This window comes from Malaclemys terrapin, chromosome 1 (genome assembly GCF_027887155.1).
Source record: "Malaclemys terrapin pileata isolate rMalTer1 chromosome 1, rMalTer1.hap1, whole genome shotgun sequence".
In the NCBI taxonomy this organism is placed as follows: Eukaryota; Metazoa; Chordata; order Testudines; family Emydidae; genus Malaclemys; species Malaclemys terrapin.
Genome location: NC_071505.1, coordinates 53370351 through 53387632, shown reverse-complemented (window position 1 = coordinate 53387632; position 17282 = coordinate 53370351). Strand labels below are relative to the sequence as shown.

Sequence of the window (17282 nt, the reverse complement as noted above, 5' to 3'; positions counted from 1 at the left end):
CAGATTCTCCTATAACTGTGTTTAAGAGCTGAAGGGCATTCTGTCTTCTGCCAGGAAGTACTGCCATGGTGTGTGATCTAGTGATGATCCAGAAGTCCTGGGTAGCTGTATTGAGCAGGGTGATTTTCCCTTAGTTGTCAAAGAAATGTTACTAAAACTTGAGTGCTCTTGGAATGACACCCTGTATTTTATGAAGCCAGAACCTGAATTACTTTGTGACAGTTAAAGTTCCAAAATATAAATTTTGTAAAAATAGAACCATAGGTGCATAAACTGCCACATTTTTCCTCACAGATTTCCCTTTGAATTGTTTTGTAATTTCGAAACACGGTAATATAAAAAAAAACAAAACACAACAACAACAACAAATTGCTAAATACTCCTTCCTTGGAGGCATATTCTACTCATGTCTTATCCATGTACTGGGTGCTTTACTCTGTGTACAAAACAAGACACGGACGCATCAACCAAGGGTATTTATCTGCAATGGTACATACCTTCTATAATTTATATAGGAACTTGCTGCCTCGTTATGGACTGGCCAGCAAAGAGAATATTTATCAAAAATTGCTGGACAGACCATAACCAGGCATATATTATATAAGGTATGTACCATTACAAATAAATACCCTTGGTTGATGGGACAATGTTTGGTTTGTACCCAGAGTAAAACACCCAATACCTGAGTAATGGATTATTGGACATGCTTCATAGCAAGAAGCAGTCATTCAACCGTTCGCTGGTTTTCAAATTACTGTGCCTCTAAATTATTAAACAATTAAAAAGAAAATCTTAGGGGAAAAATAAGAATCTGTATCTATTGTTCTTAACTTATACATGTACACTATTTACATTTCCAGTAATGTACAATAGGTAAAGGATCCAATCCCTCTGTTCTGGATTTTGGGACATGCCTTTAAAAAAAAAAATTCAGTGAGGCATCAGTTTTTAAATTAGCATCACTACAGATGGGTTTGAAAACCAAACATACAGCATGGGTAAAACAAGACACAGAATTCAAATGTATACAAGTATGAAAACTGTAGGATTCACACTGCATGACAGTTTATGCATAACTGCACTTTGCTTGCAAACATTTAGTTTTAGAATCTGGGTGGTTAGATAGAAGTATATCGACAGTTATGTCTATCTATAGGTTCGCTGGGTATCAAATGATCAGCTAGAGTTATGGGCCTAACTGCAGGAGCATAAATTTCATTTCAGGTGCTCCTTCATTATGACTATTTGATCCATAGATACCACTGCAGAGAAAGCCTGCAAACTATGTATTTCTGCTACATAAAGTGCCTAGAACACTTAAGGAGCTATATTAAAAAAATAAATAAATAAATAAACAAGAATTTTGACATGCCAAGTGGTTTTCATGGGTTTCCCAGATGTGCTACACAACAGAATTTGTTTGAGCAGCAGCCAGAAGTCTATGTGAACTCCCTGTGTATTCTCCTTTCCTCTCATGTCAGTGTAAACTTATTTGGCACACAAGCTTCAGCAAGTGTGATTTGAGTAAATCAGCATATAACATCAATATAGCACTACTTGCAGGTTTTAGCTGACCATAAAGCTATTGTTACTTGGCAACATTGCCAGGGACCTGACCAACTTGTGACTGATTTCAATGCCATTAAAACATAATGTGGCGGGAATGTAAATAAGACCAAGATAATGGAAATGTGAAATATGGTATTTGAGCAGAATCCCTAGTGGCACCACCAACATTACTGTCCATCCTGAACTCTCGTGCTTTTGATATAAGGATAATCCAGGTCTGATGTATATGAAACAGTTCAAACTGCTGTAATTTTTAATTAGAATAAATTAAATTAAACTTCTTCTGGGGCCATGTACACTTAAAGTGTGCTTGACAAAAGTGGAGCTAATCATTCTGGAATGGTGGGTGGAAGGGAAAGGAGTATCCATATCCTTTGAGATCTTCAAATACGATCCCAAAGCAATGGGAAAAAACAAGGTTTTATGGTTCAGCCATATTTAAAGACAGAGTCAGCTGATTTGTAGAAACTCACAAACCATTTGACAATAAGAGACTGAACAAAAATGAAAACAGGTGTGCTTTATGACCATCCTTGGGTTGTTTTAGCACAAACCTTTCTTGAAGCTTATAAATTTCTGTAGCATTTCATGCCATTCTGAGAAGCAAAGTCAAAGCTTTCTGATCTCCACAACAAATATACTTGATCAAGTCAGAATGTCAGATTTATCTTTTACTGTGTCTCATGTACATAACTAAGTGCAAATTAATTTTTCCTCTCAATAGTTTCGCTTCCCTGCCAGCCCTATCATGTAGTGTAATCGCATCTTAATAAAAAATAAACTGACAATGTGTTGGTGAGTGGAAATGCATTCAAGCTTTTTATTTCAAAATTTTCCACTAGTCTGAAGTGTTCTGAAATGGTAAAACTATCACTATTACAACCTAATGAAAAAAAATTCTACCCAGTTTTTTTTAAGAGAGATTTTTAAACCACTCCACCATTTAATATACTGAAGTTGATTAACAAAATTTAACCTGCTTACTCATATGTTTGTAAAAGCAATATAATTCTTGTGTTTTAAATATTGGTTTAATGTTTATTTTTCCTTTAAAAGGCAGAGAGAGTGCAGCTCAATTCAACCCCACAATAACAAGTCAGTAATTCATGTGTTTAATGAAAAAAGGTGCCTATATGAAAAGAACTTGCCATTTCAAATGTCCAAAGGGTTATTATATTTATATTCCTGTTCTGTTGCTTAATAATGTCAAACACTTTCATGTAACATTTAGCTCAAAATTCTGTTTTAGGGTTAAGTATCAGAGGGATAGCCGTGTTAGTCTGAATCTGTAAAAAGCAACAGAGAGTCCTGTGGCACCTTTGAGACTAACAGAAGTACTGAGAGCATAAGCTTTCGTGGGTAAGAACATCACTTCTTCAGATGCAAGTCTTGCATCTGAAGAAGTGAGGTTCTTACCCACAAAAGCTTATGCTCCCAGTACTTCTGTTAGTCTCAAAGGTGCCACAGGACTCTCTGTTGTTTTAGGGTTATTAATGGCCAAACTCCTTACTTTAGGAACAGATAATTTATATAGCCTCTCTTATGATTCAAACAACAATACTGCATACCAATCTTCATGCTATCCTATCCTCTGATATGTTGCATTTTGCTCTTCAAAAATCAACCACTGCATGTGCATGCCCAAATGCAGTGGCCGATTTTCAAAGATAGGTGGCAATGCAACCCTCATAATAGAGGTATTAAATGACATTTTCTCAAGTATCTTAAGACTAGATGATCACCAAAGAACTAATGACTTGAAAAAGAAAACATAGTATATGAAAATATGGCTTATTTGCTAACTAACAGATGATTAGTCAGGAATCCCATGCTGTCACTCTATTAATACTATGCCATGAATCCTAAACAAGGAAGGTCTGTTTCTCCTTTCCTAAAAAGGCTTTCCTTCTCTCAGTATTGGTGTATTAATGACAGATAACACTCTCTTTAAGACATAATCACCCTCATAAGAAAAGGTGCAGATTCACACATGTCAAGACTACAGATTAGAATGATACTTGTATTGATGTTCATACAAATGAATGTAATCAATATAATGTATCAATGCAGGTAACCCTGGTGCATTGGTAAATCCAGATCAGACCGATTAAGTGATCTGTTTTAACTATAAGTGTCATTGTTTGTATTTTGAAATATTTTTGTCCTATGCTATTCATACTTTCATTTTACAATTACTGGCTGTTCTGCTCAAGAGGAAATTAACTCTGTCTAAATCTGAATGCTAACAAAGAGGTAACAGGGGAATCCATTGTATCACTGAGCTATTTGAATGTAAGTACTGTGCAGATAACCAAACAGTTAATAAAAGTTGGATACATTTCTGGCACGTAGGACTGTATAATGAAAGATTCATTTTTCAGCTAATGCACCAATAACCTTTGCAAAAAACTTACCTCTCCAATTGGGCAGGTCTACATTAAGAAATAAAAGATGTAATGAACTAGCATGATGAACCAGGGTCTTCAAAGATCATATTCAGTACTAAAACTCCATAACTGTGAATGTAGTCTGTTTCTGCTAGACTGATTTTTTTTTTTTTAAACAGTACTGCATTTGTCCTGCAAGACCTAAGGCAAAACTGAAATGGAAGATGTTTAAGTAGCCAAATATCACTGAGCTAATAATTGGAATGAAAGTCAGCACTGGCAATGTTCCACTAGTTCTCCTGTCGTGATGACATTTGTTGCCATGACTAGCAGATGTCACACTGTTCAAATGCAGTGTATTCTACAGAGAGTCATGTAGAAGAAAGGAGAAAGATGAGATATAGAAGTACAAATCTTCTTTCTAGAATTTCACATGTAATTTCAGTATTAGCTAACCTATTTGTGACTTAAAAATATATATTTTAATACTAAAGCACAGAACTTCTACTATTAGAGTCTGGCTGTGGACCTTATTTGCCTGAAGACATATTCTGATCGACTGATTGTGCCTTTCTGATGTCACAGATGTGTACCAAGTCCCGATGGCAGATATTGAAGACCTCTTCAGGGGGGGAGGGATAGCTCAGTGGTTTGAGCATTGGCCTGCTAAACCCAGGGTTGTGAGTTCAATCCTTGAGGGGGCCACTTGGGAATCTGGGGCAAAATCAGTACTTGGTCCTGCTAGTGAAGGCAGGGGGCTGGACTTGATGACCTTTCAAGGTCCCTTCCAGTTCTAGGAGATGGGATATTATTATTATTAAATCATACACAAAAATCTCTAAGCTTATTGGGTAAATTGGGGGATGGGAAAAATGTGGAGGCAGAAAAGCCAAAGATAACAAGGCAAGGGGGTAAAGAGAAGCACTGGGGGGAGGGTTCAGAGCAATGGGATGAAGAGAAAAGTCACAACTTTAAAAAATGTTCAACTCTTAAAGTTGGAAACTGCCATTTCAGCAGCAGTCTGTGGTCCTTTAAGCCATTTTTAACTCCTTTCCTAGTGAAAAACTAACTGTGGACTGTTCAGTTTTCCAAAGTTTGTTTTTTAAAAAATATTGTATTTTAAAAGGATGATAAAATGGAGTTGGGCTTCTGGTGACAGTAAGATGGAGAAAAGGAGTTCAGCTACCCTTTATTAAAAAACAGAGAAAGATTGTTATAACAGTTCTCAGATAAATTTATTCAAGATAGTAGAGAAAAAGTATATATTTGTATAGATAGAGGTTATCCACCTTTTCTCTTGTTAGGAACTACTTTTCACAGTGGAAGGATAAGCTATTTTTTTCTTAAAATGAAACTGTAAAGAGTCCTATTCTAACAGTAATAAGCTAGGCAAGGAGTCCGGTGGCACTTTAAAGACTAACAGATTTATTTGGGCATAAGCTTTCATGGGTAAAAAACCCACGAAAGCTTATGCCAAAATAAATGTGTTAGTCTTTAACGTGCCACCGGACTCCTTGTTGTTTTTGTGGATACAGACTAACACGGCTACCCCGTGATACTTGAAGCTATGCCAGCGGATAGCTCGCTGATTGCCTACTAAGGTATTGGTGCATGTCTTGTAATATGCAGTAACAGCCTACTAATCCACATGGTGGGTAAAGGCAAATATGAAGTTATGACTTTCAAAAACAGTGCAACTTATGGGGGAGCATATGCATATACTCCGCATGATCTCATTTTGGGACAGACACTTGGCAAGAGCAAATAGCTGCTTCCATCAAGGTAAGTGGACATTAAGTTACAAGAAAAGTGTAGTAGATAGAATTCTGGATGCCTACTAGAAACTCTCCTAAAGAAATGTTTGGAATGTAGGCTGTTTCTATTTTATTCTCTCTTATCGCAGCTCTTATATTTCTCATCATCACTGCAAATCCCAAGTGTTGTGGCCTCCTTGCAGATCAATTTCTGACTTAAGTCCTTAGGATGGTCTGGCTGTATTCAGTTTATGTCCATCACTGGCAATCTTATCACGACACCAAAGTTTTTGGTGCCTGCCTGTTCAGCAGCTATGTAGTGGCATTCCTTGGTACACACTCTTATATTTCTCCCACCATGCAATTATACTTGAAGATGAAAAGCTCCAAGAATGCCATGTCTCAATGCTATTATCGGATATTCAGTTTTGTATTACTTACACTCAGAGAGAAAACTGTGCTTTGAAAAATATTACAATGTTATTTGTAAAATCATGGCAGCATTAAGAAGAGGTAAGTGCATCCAGTCCCGGACCCCCCAATCTACTGCACTAATGAAGAGAGAGTATCAACCAGCTCTCAAACTCAGTCCATATATTATGAAAACTACAAAATGAAACCCCATTAAGCTTAATAAGCTTAACAACATGTACTTTATATTAAACCTTCTTACCGAGGGTTGGCTTTTACTAGAGTTCCTAGCTCAGGACAGCTCAAAGTCACATTCTAGATCCTCTCTTCTCAGAGAGCCATGTCTACATCCCTTTAATAAGTAGAGTAATGAGTCACCTGCTTCAGTCAGCCAGTAGAATCAGCACATGCTAACAGGGAAGGATATATCAGGCAAACACTACAAACCTTTTACATTTATTAATATCAATCAGTGTATGTTTTGTTTTAAATATTTACATGCAGTTTGACAAGAATAAATTGATACATTTTTGTTTGAAAAATACAAGTTACATAATAGTAAACTGCAGTTCCAAGAATAAAAATGAATTTAATCCTTGCTTTAAAAAACAGAATTGAAGAGATTATATTCTGGTATGTACATTAAATCTGTCTGATATTCTGTAAATGAAGCCTGACATCTGAACACACAATGACCAACCCACTGCCTTCTTAATACACAATACTCCCATAAAGTAGACAGTATAACATAAAGACTAACATGAGTGCAGGCAATAACTAGTAGTGTTAAATAAAAATCCTGATGAGAAGCATAATGAGGATTCAATTTGCCATAAGAAATATTTCACTCAGCAAATTAAAAATTAAAATGTTCACATCAGCATAGCCTACATCCTCTAATTCAGGTGCTGCTGTTCAAAATAGATATTGATGATTTGCTCTTATATAATGCCTTCCATTTTTCTATACAAACAAACTAAATCAAATTATTGTTGATGTATATTATCCCCATTGTATAACTGAAGACAACTAAAGCACAGAGAAATAATACTCTAATGCAGTGAGATCATTACACACATGACTAACCTTAAGCATTGAGTAGTGGCATTGACTTCAAGTCACACACACTTTAAGTGAATGTAACTACTTTTTGCTTAAAGTTAGACGTGTGTTTAACTTGCTGAATTGGGGTCTAAATGTATTGTCAAAGCTCAGACATGAAGTCTGTGATACAGCTGGGTCTCCTGACTCCCAGTGCTGTGCCTTAACCATCAGATCATTATACTCCATTAGGACGGAGCAGCAGACAATCTGGCTGGATAAGTGTCAAACTTAAAAGAAAAAACACCATTTAAAAACAATACAACCTTGCATATATATCAAGCTCTGTACTTCTCATTTTTAAAACTGAAATCCTATAGCCCTGCTGAGTCCATTTGAAGATTATGCAGATAGTGAAATTCTTATACATACTTTCTGATGTTAATAGCCATAGGTAACTCACTTTATCACACGGCCCAAGATTACTATTTTCTTCTTTTTTCCAAATCACATACTAGAATAAATATTTTTCTCTCAGAGAAGTAAATAAATCTGTAAACAGAGTTGTATGTTACAGCAACGGTTATTGAAACTATACCGCGTCATATAAGAAGTGCCTGCTTGCCATGACAAGATAGCATAGTGGAGTGGTAGTTCTACCATGGTTGAGATTTTAGCTTAACAGGAGGGTTTGTTAAAAGAATGTCATTGAAATGGCCACACACACACAAAAAATAGAATATAAACTATGAACAGTGTTTTACTTTTTCATGTTGGTTTGATGAAAAAAGGATTCCTAAAAAAACCATAAGTATTCAAAAATCACCCTGAAGGTCATTTTTCACTGTTCATAGTCTTTAAGGTCAGAAGGGACCATTATGATCTTCTAGTCTGACCTCCTGCACAATGCAGGCCACAGAATCTCACCCATCCACTCCTGTAACAAATCCCTGACCTATGTCTGAGCTACTGAAGTCCTCAACTTGTGGTTTAAAGACTTCAAGGTGCAGAGAATCCTCCAGGAAGTGACCCACGCTGCAGAGGAAGGCAAAAAAAAACCCAGGGCCTCTGCCAACCACTGCATTGTCTCGCCTTTCTTCACACCACTTTTGGAAGAAATCTAAATACTCCAGGTATGTCTACACTAAGCCCAGGTCTACAGGACCTGGTCTGCATGCTCCAGCCTAAGAGTGAGCAGAACTTCCCTGCAGGGCTGGCTCCAGGCACCAGCCGAGCAAGCTGGTGCTCGGAGCGGCAGATTGAACAACGTGGCATTCCGCCCAATCCTAGGGCGGCACGGCCGCTTTTTGTTGTTGTTGTTGTTCTGCTCCAGCCGCCCTGTAGGGGGCAGCAGCACAGAGAACGGGAGCGCCCTGCAGCAAGCCCAGCAGGGCAGTCCTCGTCCTTCCCTCCCTGCCGACCGGAGCCCTCCCGGCAGCCCTCTTGGCCACCCACTTCTCTCTCTCTTCCGCCCGCTCCCTCCTCCTCCCCCTCCCCCCCGCTAGCCAGTCCCCCTGCACCCATGCTCCGGCACACAGATCACTGTTTTTTTTTTGTTTTTTTTGTTTTTTGCTTTGTGGTTCTGGCCACCCCCTTTTTTTTTTTGCGCTTGGGGCAGCCAAAAAGCCAGAGCCGGCCCTGCTTCCCTGCAACTGCAGCTCCAGGCTGGACCCAGACATCTGAACTAACAGCCAGGAGCCTGGATCTTCTGTGCACTCAATGACTCTGCTGCTGGGCTCAGGCAGTGTGAAAGAGGAAGTTACCTGATTCAATTGCAAATAGGACAAGTGTTAGCCCTGTGGGGGATGAGAGGAAATAGGTGGGGACAAGAGTCTGGGGATAGGGACAGGGCCGCCTGGGGGGGCCAAGTGGGGCAATTTGCCCCAGGCCTGTGGCCTGCAGGGGCCCCCACGAGAATGTTGGAGGCTCCCCCCGCCTCAGTCTCCGCCTTCCCCCGGTGCCTCAGCGTGCCGCGTCCAGGAGCGGCCCTGGACAGCGCTGCAGCCACGTGGGCTGAGCTCCTCCCGCTCGGAGCCGCGTGGTAAGGGGGCGGGGCTCCGAGCTCCAGGCTGAGCGGTGGGAGCTCAGGTCCCATGGAGCCACGCCACTGCAGCGCTGTCCAGGGCCGCTCCTGGACGCAGCGCGCTGAGGCTCCGGGAGAGGGGGGAGGCGGGAGTAAGCAGCACGGTAAGCCCCTCTGAGCTGGACACCCCCCTAACTCCACCCCCCCCGAGCCCTGACCCCCAGCTCAGAGCCCAGCCCGTCTGAACTGGACACCCCCCTGACCTCACCCCCCCCACAGCCCTGACCCCCAGCTCTGAGCCCAGCCCCTGTGAGCCGAGTACCACCCGACCCAGAGCCCAGCTCCCCACCCAGCCCTGGGCAACAGTAGCGCCACCCCCAGGCAGCGACAGCCCATTGGCACCAACCATCACCATCACCCAGCGACTGCACATTATGTAATTGCAAATATATACATACCATTAAAGCATTTAATATTTTTAAATAATGTATTTTGTGTATTTTCAAATTATTTTGAATATATTTCACCGGTTATTTTTTACATTTCCAAATACATGTTACTGTAGTATTGCAACTTTTTTTTTTATAGAAGGGGCTCCCGAAATTGCTTTGCCCCAAGCCCCATGAATCCTCTGGGCAGCCCTGGATATGAAGGCAGAAGCTGGGACTGATGACTGATGAGGGTTGTGGGGGACAGGCAGACAAGGATTTAGGGGTAGGGAGGGAGTGTGGGATTGGCTAGATACCTAAGGAGCCAGACACAGAAACTGGGACAGATTGGGCAAGGAGACTGGGACTAGGATCTGTGGAGAAGAACTGAGGAGCAGGGGAGACAGATCAGCTGAAGAACCAGGGGGATGACTTGTCAAATGGACTAGGACTGATAACCAGTGAGGAGAAGCAGACAAGTCTGATGAGGAGTTGGGGTGTGGAGGGAGAACTAGGAATGATTGGGCAAAATGACTTGTACATGGAGTGTGTGTGAAATGGGGAGATGCAATGAAGATTCGGGGTGGGAAGAGACAGGAGTGAGATAGGAACAGGAGGGATGGGATTGAGCAGAAGGGGTCATGCTTGAAGAGAATGGCAGAAAACTATGTGCCCACTAGAGAACACTCCCCTCTAGAGCCTGGAATGGAGCCCAAGATTCCTGAGTCTCACCATTCTTCTGCTGTCAGCAAATATCTGTGAAACCCACTGGCAAAGTGTGTCCCCCATCTTCCTCTGGTACTGGTCCACACAGGATGACAACTTACTGCTGCTAAGAGTTACTCCATTAGCTCAAGTGGCAGAGGTCTGTGCAGTGGACTTAAGGTTTCTACCCTACGGATGACCCATATAGGTGTCAATATGATGCCACATACCGGATATCCATTTTTCCAGTTTTATTTTTTAAAAACCTAGGAAATCATACACAAAAAATATGTTGAAAGAATTTTATTAACGTTGCAAAGTCAAGTACACAAAAATTAGGAAATACCAGAATGAAGGCTGCCTGGGCAACTTTCCCTTGTGCATACGCATTATGATATAGTCTTAAATTACATGATCACATATGATTTTTTCCACAGGCCTCTGCCTCATTCAGTGAACAGCACAGACCGGCTCTGAGGATGGAGCACTGCTGTGCAGTGAAAGAGACGTTGTCTGTACCACCCCCTGCTTCATTTGTTGCAGAAGTTAGAAGGTGTAGAGTGAATAAGTCAAAGAATAGTTTTAAGAGAAAGGATGGCCTCAAAGCTAAGGCAATTGACTGCTGCTCTTTGGAACTGGATTCTGTTCCTGCCTCTAACAGAGCTCCTGTGTGATGCTAGGTAAGTCACACAAACCAAACTTTTCACAGGTGGTCAGTAATTGAGTGTTCCTCATATTTCACGGGTAAGCAACATGAGACCCTGGAGTCAGATTTGCAGATTGCTGAGCACTCAGTGAAGCAGCTGAACTTCGAACAAATGAAGAGTTATATAATGCTAAGCATTCTGAAAAATCAGATCCTAGGTCTCTCAGATTAGGCACCCAAAATTAATGGATACTTTTGACCTTAATCTTTCTATGCTCAGCCATTTCATAGGGGTGTTGTACAAATACATTTGTTAATATTTGTGAAGCACTGAGATACTATAGTGATGAATTCTGTCTTCAGGACAGAGAGTTTGAATAGAATGTAGTAATAAGCAATGAAGAGAAAATAAAATGTTAAATAGCAGCACCTTAAGTGTATGTCTATACTGCTATTAGACACCCACAGCTGGCCCATGCCAGCTGACTCGGGCTTGCAGGGCTCAGGCTAAGGGGCTGTTAAACTCTGGTGTAGACTTTTTCATAGATTCATAGATTATAGGACTGGAAGGGACCTCGAGAGGTCATCGAGTCCAGTCCCCTGCCCGCATGGCAGGACCAAATACTGCCTAGACCATCCCTAATAGACATTTATCTAACCTACTCTTAAATATCTCCAGAGACGGAGATTCCACAACCTCCCTAGGCAATTTGTTCCAGTGTTTAACCACCCTGACAGTTAGGAACTTTTTCCTAATATCCAATCTAGACCTCCCTTGCTGCAGTTTAAACCCATTGTTTCTGGTTCTATCCTTAGAGGCTAAGGTGAACAAGTTCTCTCCCTCCTCCTTATGACACCCTTTTGTATACCTGAAAACTGCTATCATGTCCCCTCTCAGTCTTCTCTTTTCCAAACTAAACAAACCCAATTCTTTCAGCCTTCCTTCATAGGTCATGTTCTCAAGACCTTTAATCATTCTTGTTGCTCTTCTTTGGACCCTTTCCAGTTTCTCCACATCTTTTTTAAAATGCGGCGCCCAGAACTGGACACAATACTCCAGCTGAGGCCTAACCAGAGCAGAGTAGAGCGGAAGAATAACTTCTCGTGTCTTGCTCACAACACACCTGTTAATGCATCCCAGAATCATGTTTGCTTTTTTTGCAACAGCATCACACTGTTGACTCATATTTAGCTTGTGGTCCACTATAACCCCTAGATCCCTTTCTGCCATACTCCTTCCTAGACAGTCTTTTCCCATTCTGTATGTGTGAAATTGATTTTTCCTTCCTAAGTGGAGCACTTTGCATTTGTCTTTGTTAAACTTCATCCTGTTTAACTCAGACCATTTCTCCAATTTGTCCAGATCATTTTGAATTATGACCCTGTCCTCCAAAGTAGTTGCAATCCCTCCCAGTTTGGTATCATCCGCAAACTTAATAAGCGTACTTTCTATGCCAATATCTAAGTCGTTGATGAAGATATTGAACAGAGCCGGTCCCAAAACAGACCCCTGCGGTACCCCACTCGTTACGCCTTTCCAGCAGGATTGGGAACCATTAATAACAACTCTCTGAGTACAATTATCCAGCCAGTTATGCACCCACCTTATAGTAGCCCCATCTAATTTGTATTTGCCTAGTTTATCGATAAGAATATCATGCGAGACCGTATCAAATGCCTTACTAAAGTCTAGGTATACCACATCCACCGCTTCTCCCTTATCCACAAGACTTGTTATCCTACCAAAGAAAGCTATCAGATTGGTTTGACATGATTTGTTCTTCACAAATCCATGCTGGCTATTCCCTATCACCTTACCACCTTCCAAGTGTTGGCAGATGATTTCCTTAATTACTTGCTCCATTATCTTCCCTGGCACAGAAGTTAAACTAACTGGTCTGTAGTTACCTGGGTTGTTTTTATTTCCCTTTTTATAGATGGGCACTATATTTGCCCTTTTCCAGTCTTCTGGAATCTCTCCCGTCTCCCATGACTTTCCAAAGATAATAGCTAGAGGCTCAGATACCTCCTCTATTAGCTCCTTGAGTATTCTAGGATGCATTTCATCAGGCCCGGGTGACTTGCAGGCATCTAACTTTTCTAAGTGATGTTTAACTTGTTCTTTTTTTATTTTATCCGCTAAACCTACCCCCTTCCCATTAGCATTCACTATGTTAGGCATTCCTTCAGACTTCTCGGTGAAGACCGAAACAAAGAAGTCATTAAGCATCTCTGCCATTTCCAAGTTTCCTGTTACTGTTTCTCCCTCTTCACTAAGCAGTGGGCCTACCCTGTCTTTGGTCTTCCTCTTGCTTCTAATGTATTGATAAAAAGTCTTCTTGTTTCCTTTTATTCCCGTAGCTAGTTTGAGCTCATTTTGTGCCTTTGCCTTTCTAATCTTGCCCCTGCATTCCTGTGTTGTTTGCCTATATTCATCCTTTGTAATCTGTCCTAGTTTCCATTTTTTATATGACTCCTTTTTATTTTTTAGATCGTGCAAGATCTCGTGGTTAAGCCAAGGTGGTCTTTTGCCACATTTTCTATCTTTCCTAACCAGCGGAATAGCTTGCTTTTGGGCCCTTAATAGTGTCCCTTTGAAAAACTGCCAACTCTCCTCAGTTGTTTTTCCCCTCAGTCTTGATTCTCATGGGACCTTACCTATCAGCTCTCTGAGCTTCCCAAAATCTGCCTTCCTGAAATCCATTGTCTCTATTTTGCTGTTCTCCCTTCTACCCTTCGTTAGAATTGCAAACTCTATGATTTCATGATCACTTTCACCCAGGCTGCCTTCTACTTTCACATTCTCAACGAGTTCCTCCCTATTTGTTAAAATCAAGTCTAGAACAGCTTCCCCCCTAGTAGCTTTTTCAACCTTCTGAAATAAAAAGTTGTCTCCAATGCAGTCCAAGAATTTGTTGGATAGTCTGTTCCCCGCTGTGTTACTTTCCCAACATATATCCGACATTTGGTTTCAAGCTCTACTCAAGCTCTGGGACCGTCCCACCTCATAGAATCCTAGAGCCCAGGCTCCAGCCCAACTCCAAACATCTACATAGCAATTAAACAGGCCTGTAAATGCAAGCCCAAGTCAGCTGACACTAGTCAGCTGCAGGTTTTTAATTGCAGCATTGACCCTAAGTGAGCATCTTCCATTCTGTGCACTAAATGAGGCAGGGTCTTGTGGAAAAAAATGTATGTGATCATGTCATTAAAGACTATATCATAATGCATACACACAAGGAGGCAAATTAAACTTGTATAGGCAACAGCATTGTAGGCAATACGAAGGTGTAAAGGAAACCAGGGGTCTTCCCCCTTAACTTCTTCCTATTTCCAAGCTTTTAAGTTTGGGGTGGATGAGGTATGTCCTGAACAGTCATTAAACATAGTTTTTGTTTGTTAATCTCTTGAAGTAACTGTTGCTAGTGGAAACAAACAACTTCCAAAAAAGAGAAAGAGCACTATTGACCAGGTCCTGGAAACAAGGGAAAATTTTAATTTAAGTCAGTGGGAGTTTTGCCAGATTAAGGATAAGTACCTACAATCATATTGAAACATCAATTTACAGAGATTTTTATGTTGCAAAACATATATTATAAAAAAAAAAAAAAACTAGTGATGCGAGGGGACCACTTCGAGATTTTTAAAACTTCTCAAGTCCAACCTTGTTACGAAAGACCTCCTCCTGCTGTTTAATAATAATTATACTGAGGCAGAAATTATCTATGTTTTTAAAAAGTTATTTGCTGATACTCATCTTAAATAATGGATGTTAGTTAACATCTTCTTTCTTTCAGCTAGCACTGCAAAGAAATATATAGCCTTCTTTAGGAAAAAAAATGTCTGCGCTGTACATAATTACATAATGGCTGATAATCACAAACTGGAATTCAATTTAAAACTATTTTTTTAGCTCAGTGATATTCAGAGTGCGGCTTGTGAGCTGCAATTGGCTCTTTAATGTGTCTCCTGCGGCTTTTTGCTGCACATGATATTAAAACACTGTGTGATTTAATTATTAACCAACCTAAGTTATTAACCAATCAGGATGATTTTACTATGTTATTAACCAGTTATGAACTTTCACTAAATTATTAATTTATTTGCTGTGAGAATTATATAATAAAACTAAATATTTCCCCTGTCATACTGCTTACATATGACTAGTACTATAGTAAATGAAATAGTGAATTCACATTACTGTGGCTCTTTTGGGTAATGTTGATCGCTAATTTGGCTCCTGAACCACTAACATCAGCTTATCACTGCCTTAGCTTAAGGGTCATGGTTCATTTTAATTACTAAATGGACTGTATTTATTAGTTACATAGATAATCTCTAATACATGTCAAAGGCAGAAGTTCTTGCTTTCAGACATAATTAAATAGCACTCCACCCAGGAAGCTAAATTCCATAAAAAGACAGTCATTTTCCTTCTGCAACTTAGTGATCAGAAGCACTTAAGTGCGCATCCTCTTGAAGTGACTTTTAGCTGAGCTCAGCAGTGACAAAGTCTGCAAAAGATCTATTTTCATCAGCAGGTGTTACTACAGTCAATGTGAATTACTACTGTTTATACATAAAGTGCCAAAGAAAAGGAAAGTAACATTTTAAAATAAAAACAGTGAAGTAATGTGATTGTAACTGTAATAAGAGGTAATAAAAAGGTCTTGCAACCCGATTACCATAAATACATGCAAACAGTTTTATCTCAAACAAATAAGACGGTGCTACCTTCCTTTGTGTATGCAGACTGGCTCCAAAAGATGCCTGCACAGCAGCAACAGTAGTATGAAAATGGGAGTGAGTTATAAATGTAGATACATTTTTCACAAGCTTCCAAACATTCATTCACATGCCAAAAAAATTCCTAGAAATCAATGACAGAAATATATCTTCTGTAGTGGGTCTTTTTGTCCAATCCATGCCAATGCATATTGAGAATGAAGAATGTATAATACTTTTTACATTTTTTTTTTAATTATTTTTGGCAGGGATTGTGACAGAAAAAAACTGCATTTTACAAAGGATTCAATAGGATGCACATCCTACTTCCTGCGGTAGGAGTCTGGTGTTCTGAGACCACCCTGTACTCATTATTATTAGTACAGAGAAGGCATTTTGTAACATGGGCATGGTAATTTAAGAGTTCACTTGGCTGGCCTTTCCACATGTTGTGAAAACTGATCTGATTTCTATATTCTGGTCAATGCCCTTAGTACACATGTGTCAACTCCTATCTGCCTTGCTTGGGCCATCCATAGCCAACGCCAGCCTGGACTAGTGACTAGGAACAGTCTCCCTCCTCCTTGGCTGTCTCTGCTGCAATTCCAGACACTCATGAACAGAAAATGCCACTGACTTGTCACTTCTCTGAACCCATATGGGAAATTATGATTCGGTTTCAGCGTTCAGGCCACAGAATAATGTACTCTATGCTTCCTGTCTAAGGAGAAGAAATGGCTGGACTGCAGGGTTAGGGAGAAGGAGAGCTTCTTCTACCTGAAGATACATAGGGAAGGAAGGGACGGGGGTGACTGGTTTCAAATATGCACATATTTCTCGGATATCCTGGATATACAGGTGGCTCCTAGTCCTCCAGCACAGGTTGCACATTATCATCATGCCAGTCACAGATTAGTGCTACTGCTGCAGCTGCCACAGTAGCGCGGCTGCTGAATCCAAGGGGAAAGTTGACTTGTCACCATCCCCATCCTCCCTCTGTTGAATGCGTTGCACCAGGCAAAGCTCTGCCTCTTCCCAAGACATTTCCTCATCTAGCTACCTTGAACCCTCCCCTTGCCGAGTCACACTTCACCCATTCCGTCCCTGCCGCCCCAGCGTGCTTGCAATGCTCCCCTAACAAAAGCTAATGCAACAGGATCTTTTTATTGCTATTATTTTACAGCATTTGCAATTTTTTTTTTTTACTGTGAAGCAAATATTCCCCCGCGCGCAGAAGACAATAAATAAATAGCAGGCCATGTCCTACCTGTGCAATGCTGCTGCTGCCGCTGCACAGCGGGACTGTCACCTAGAGGAGCCCCCACTTCCGCTGCAAACATCTGGGAGCGCCCTGCTCTGCTCTGCGCGCCCAGCCAACCTGCGGGACAGCGGCCCGCCCTTTCCCAGCCCGCACTGGGGGCTCGCGACTAGCGGGGCCGATTGGGGTAGGGGGAGCGGCGGGCACTGATTGGATAAGGGTGATGTCACTCCCAGGCTGCGCGGGGGGGGGGCTGGAAAGCCGCCCCGCTGCAGCGGGTCCGCAGTCCGAGGGGGCAGTGGGCGGGAGGCTGCGGGGCGCTGAGCGCTGGCCCG

The 17282-nt window shown here is 41.1% G+C and overlaps 1 protein-coding gene across 3 annotated transcripts in view; it reads right to left on the bottom strand.

Moving 5' to 3' along the window:
• Positions 1-17082, bottom strand: part of CNTN1 (contactin 1) — a 430834-nt gene extending 413752 nt beyond the window's left edge. For all 3 annotated transcript variants that reach the window (XM_054024415.1, XM_054024420.1, XM_054024428.1), the window contains exon 1: positions 16957-17082. The gene's annotated coding sequence lies outside the window, so the exon portion shown is untranslated. The remainder of the gene's footprint in view (positions 1-16956) is intronic.
• Positions 17083-17282: the final 200 nt, after the last annotated feature.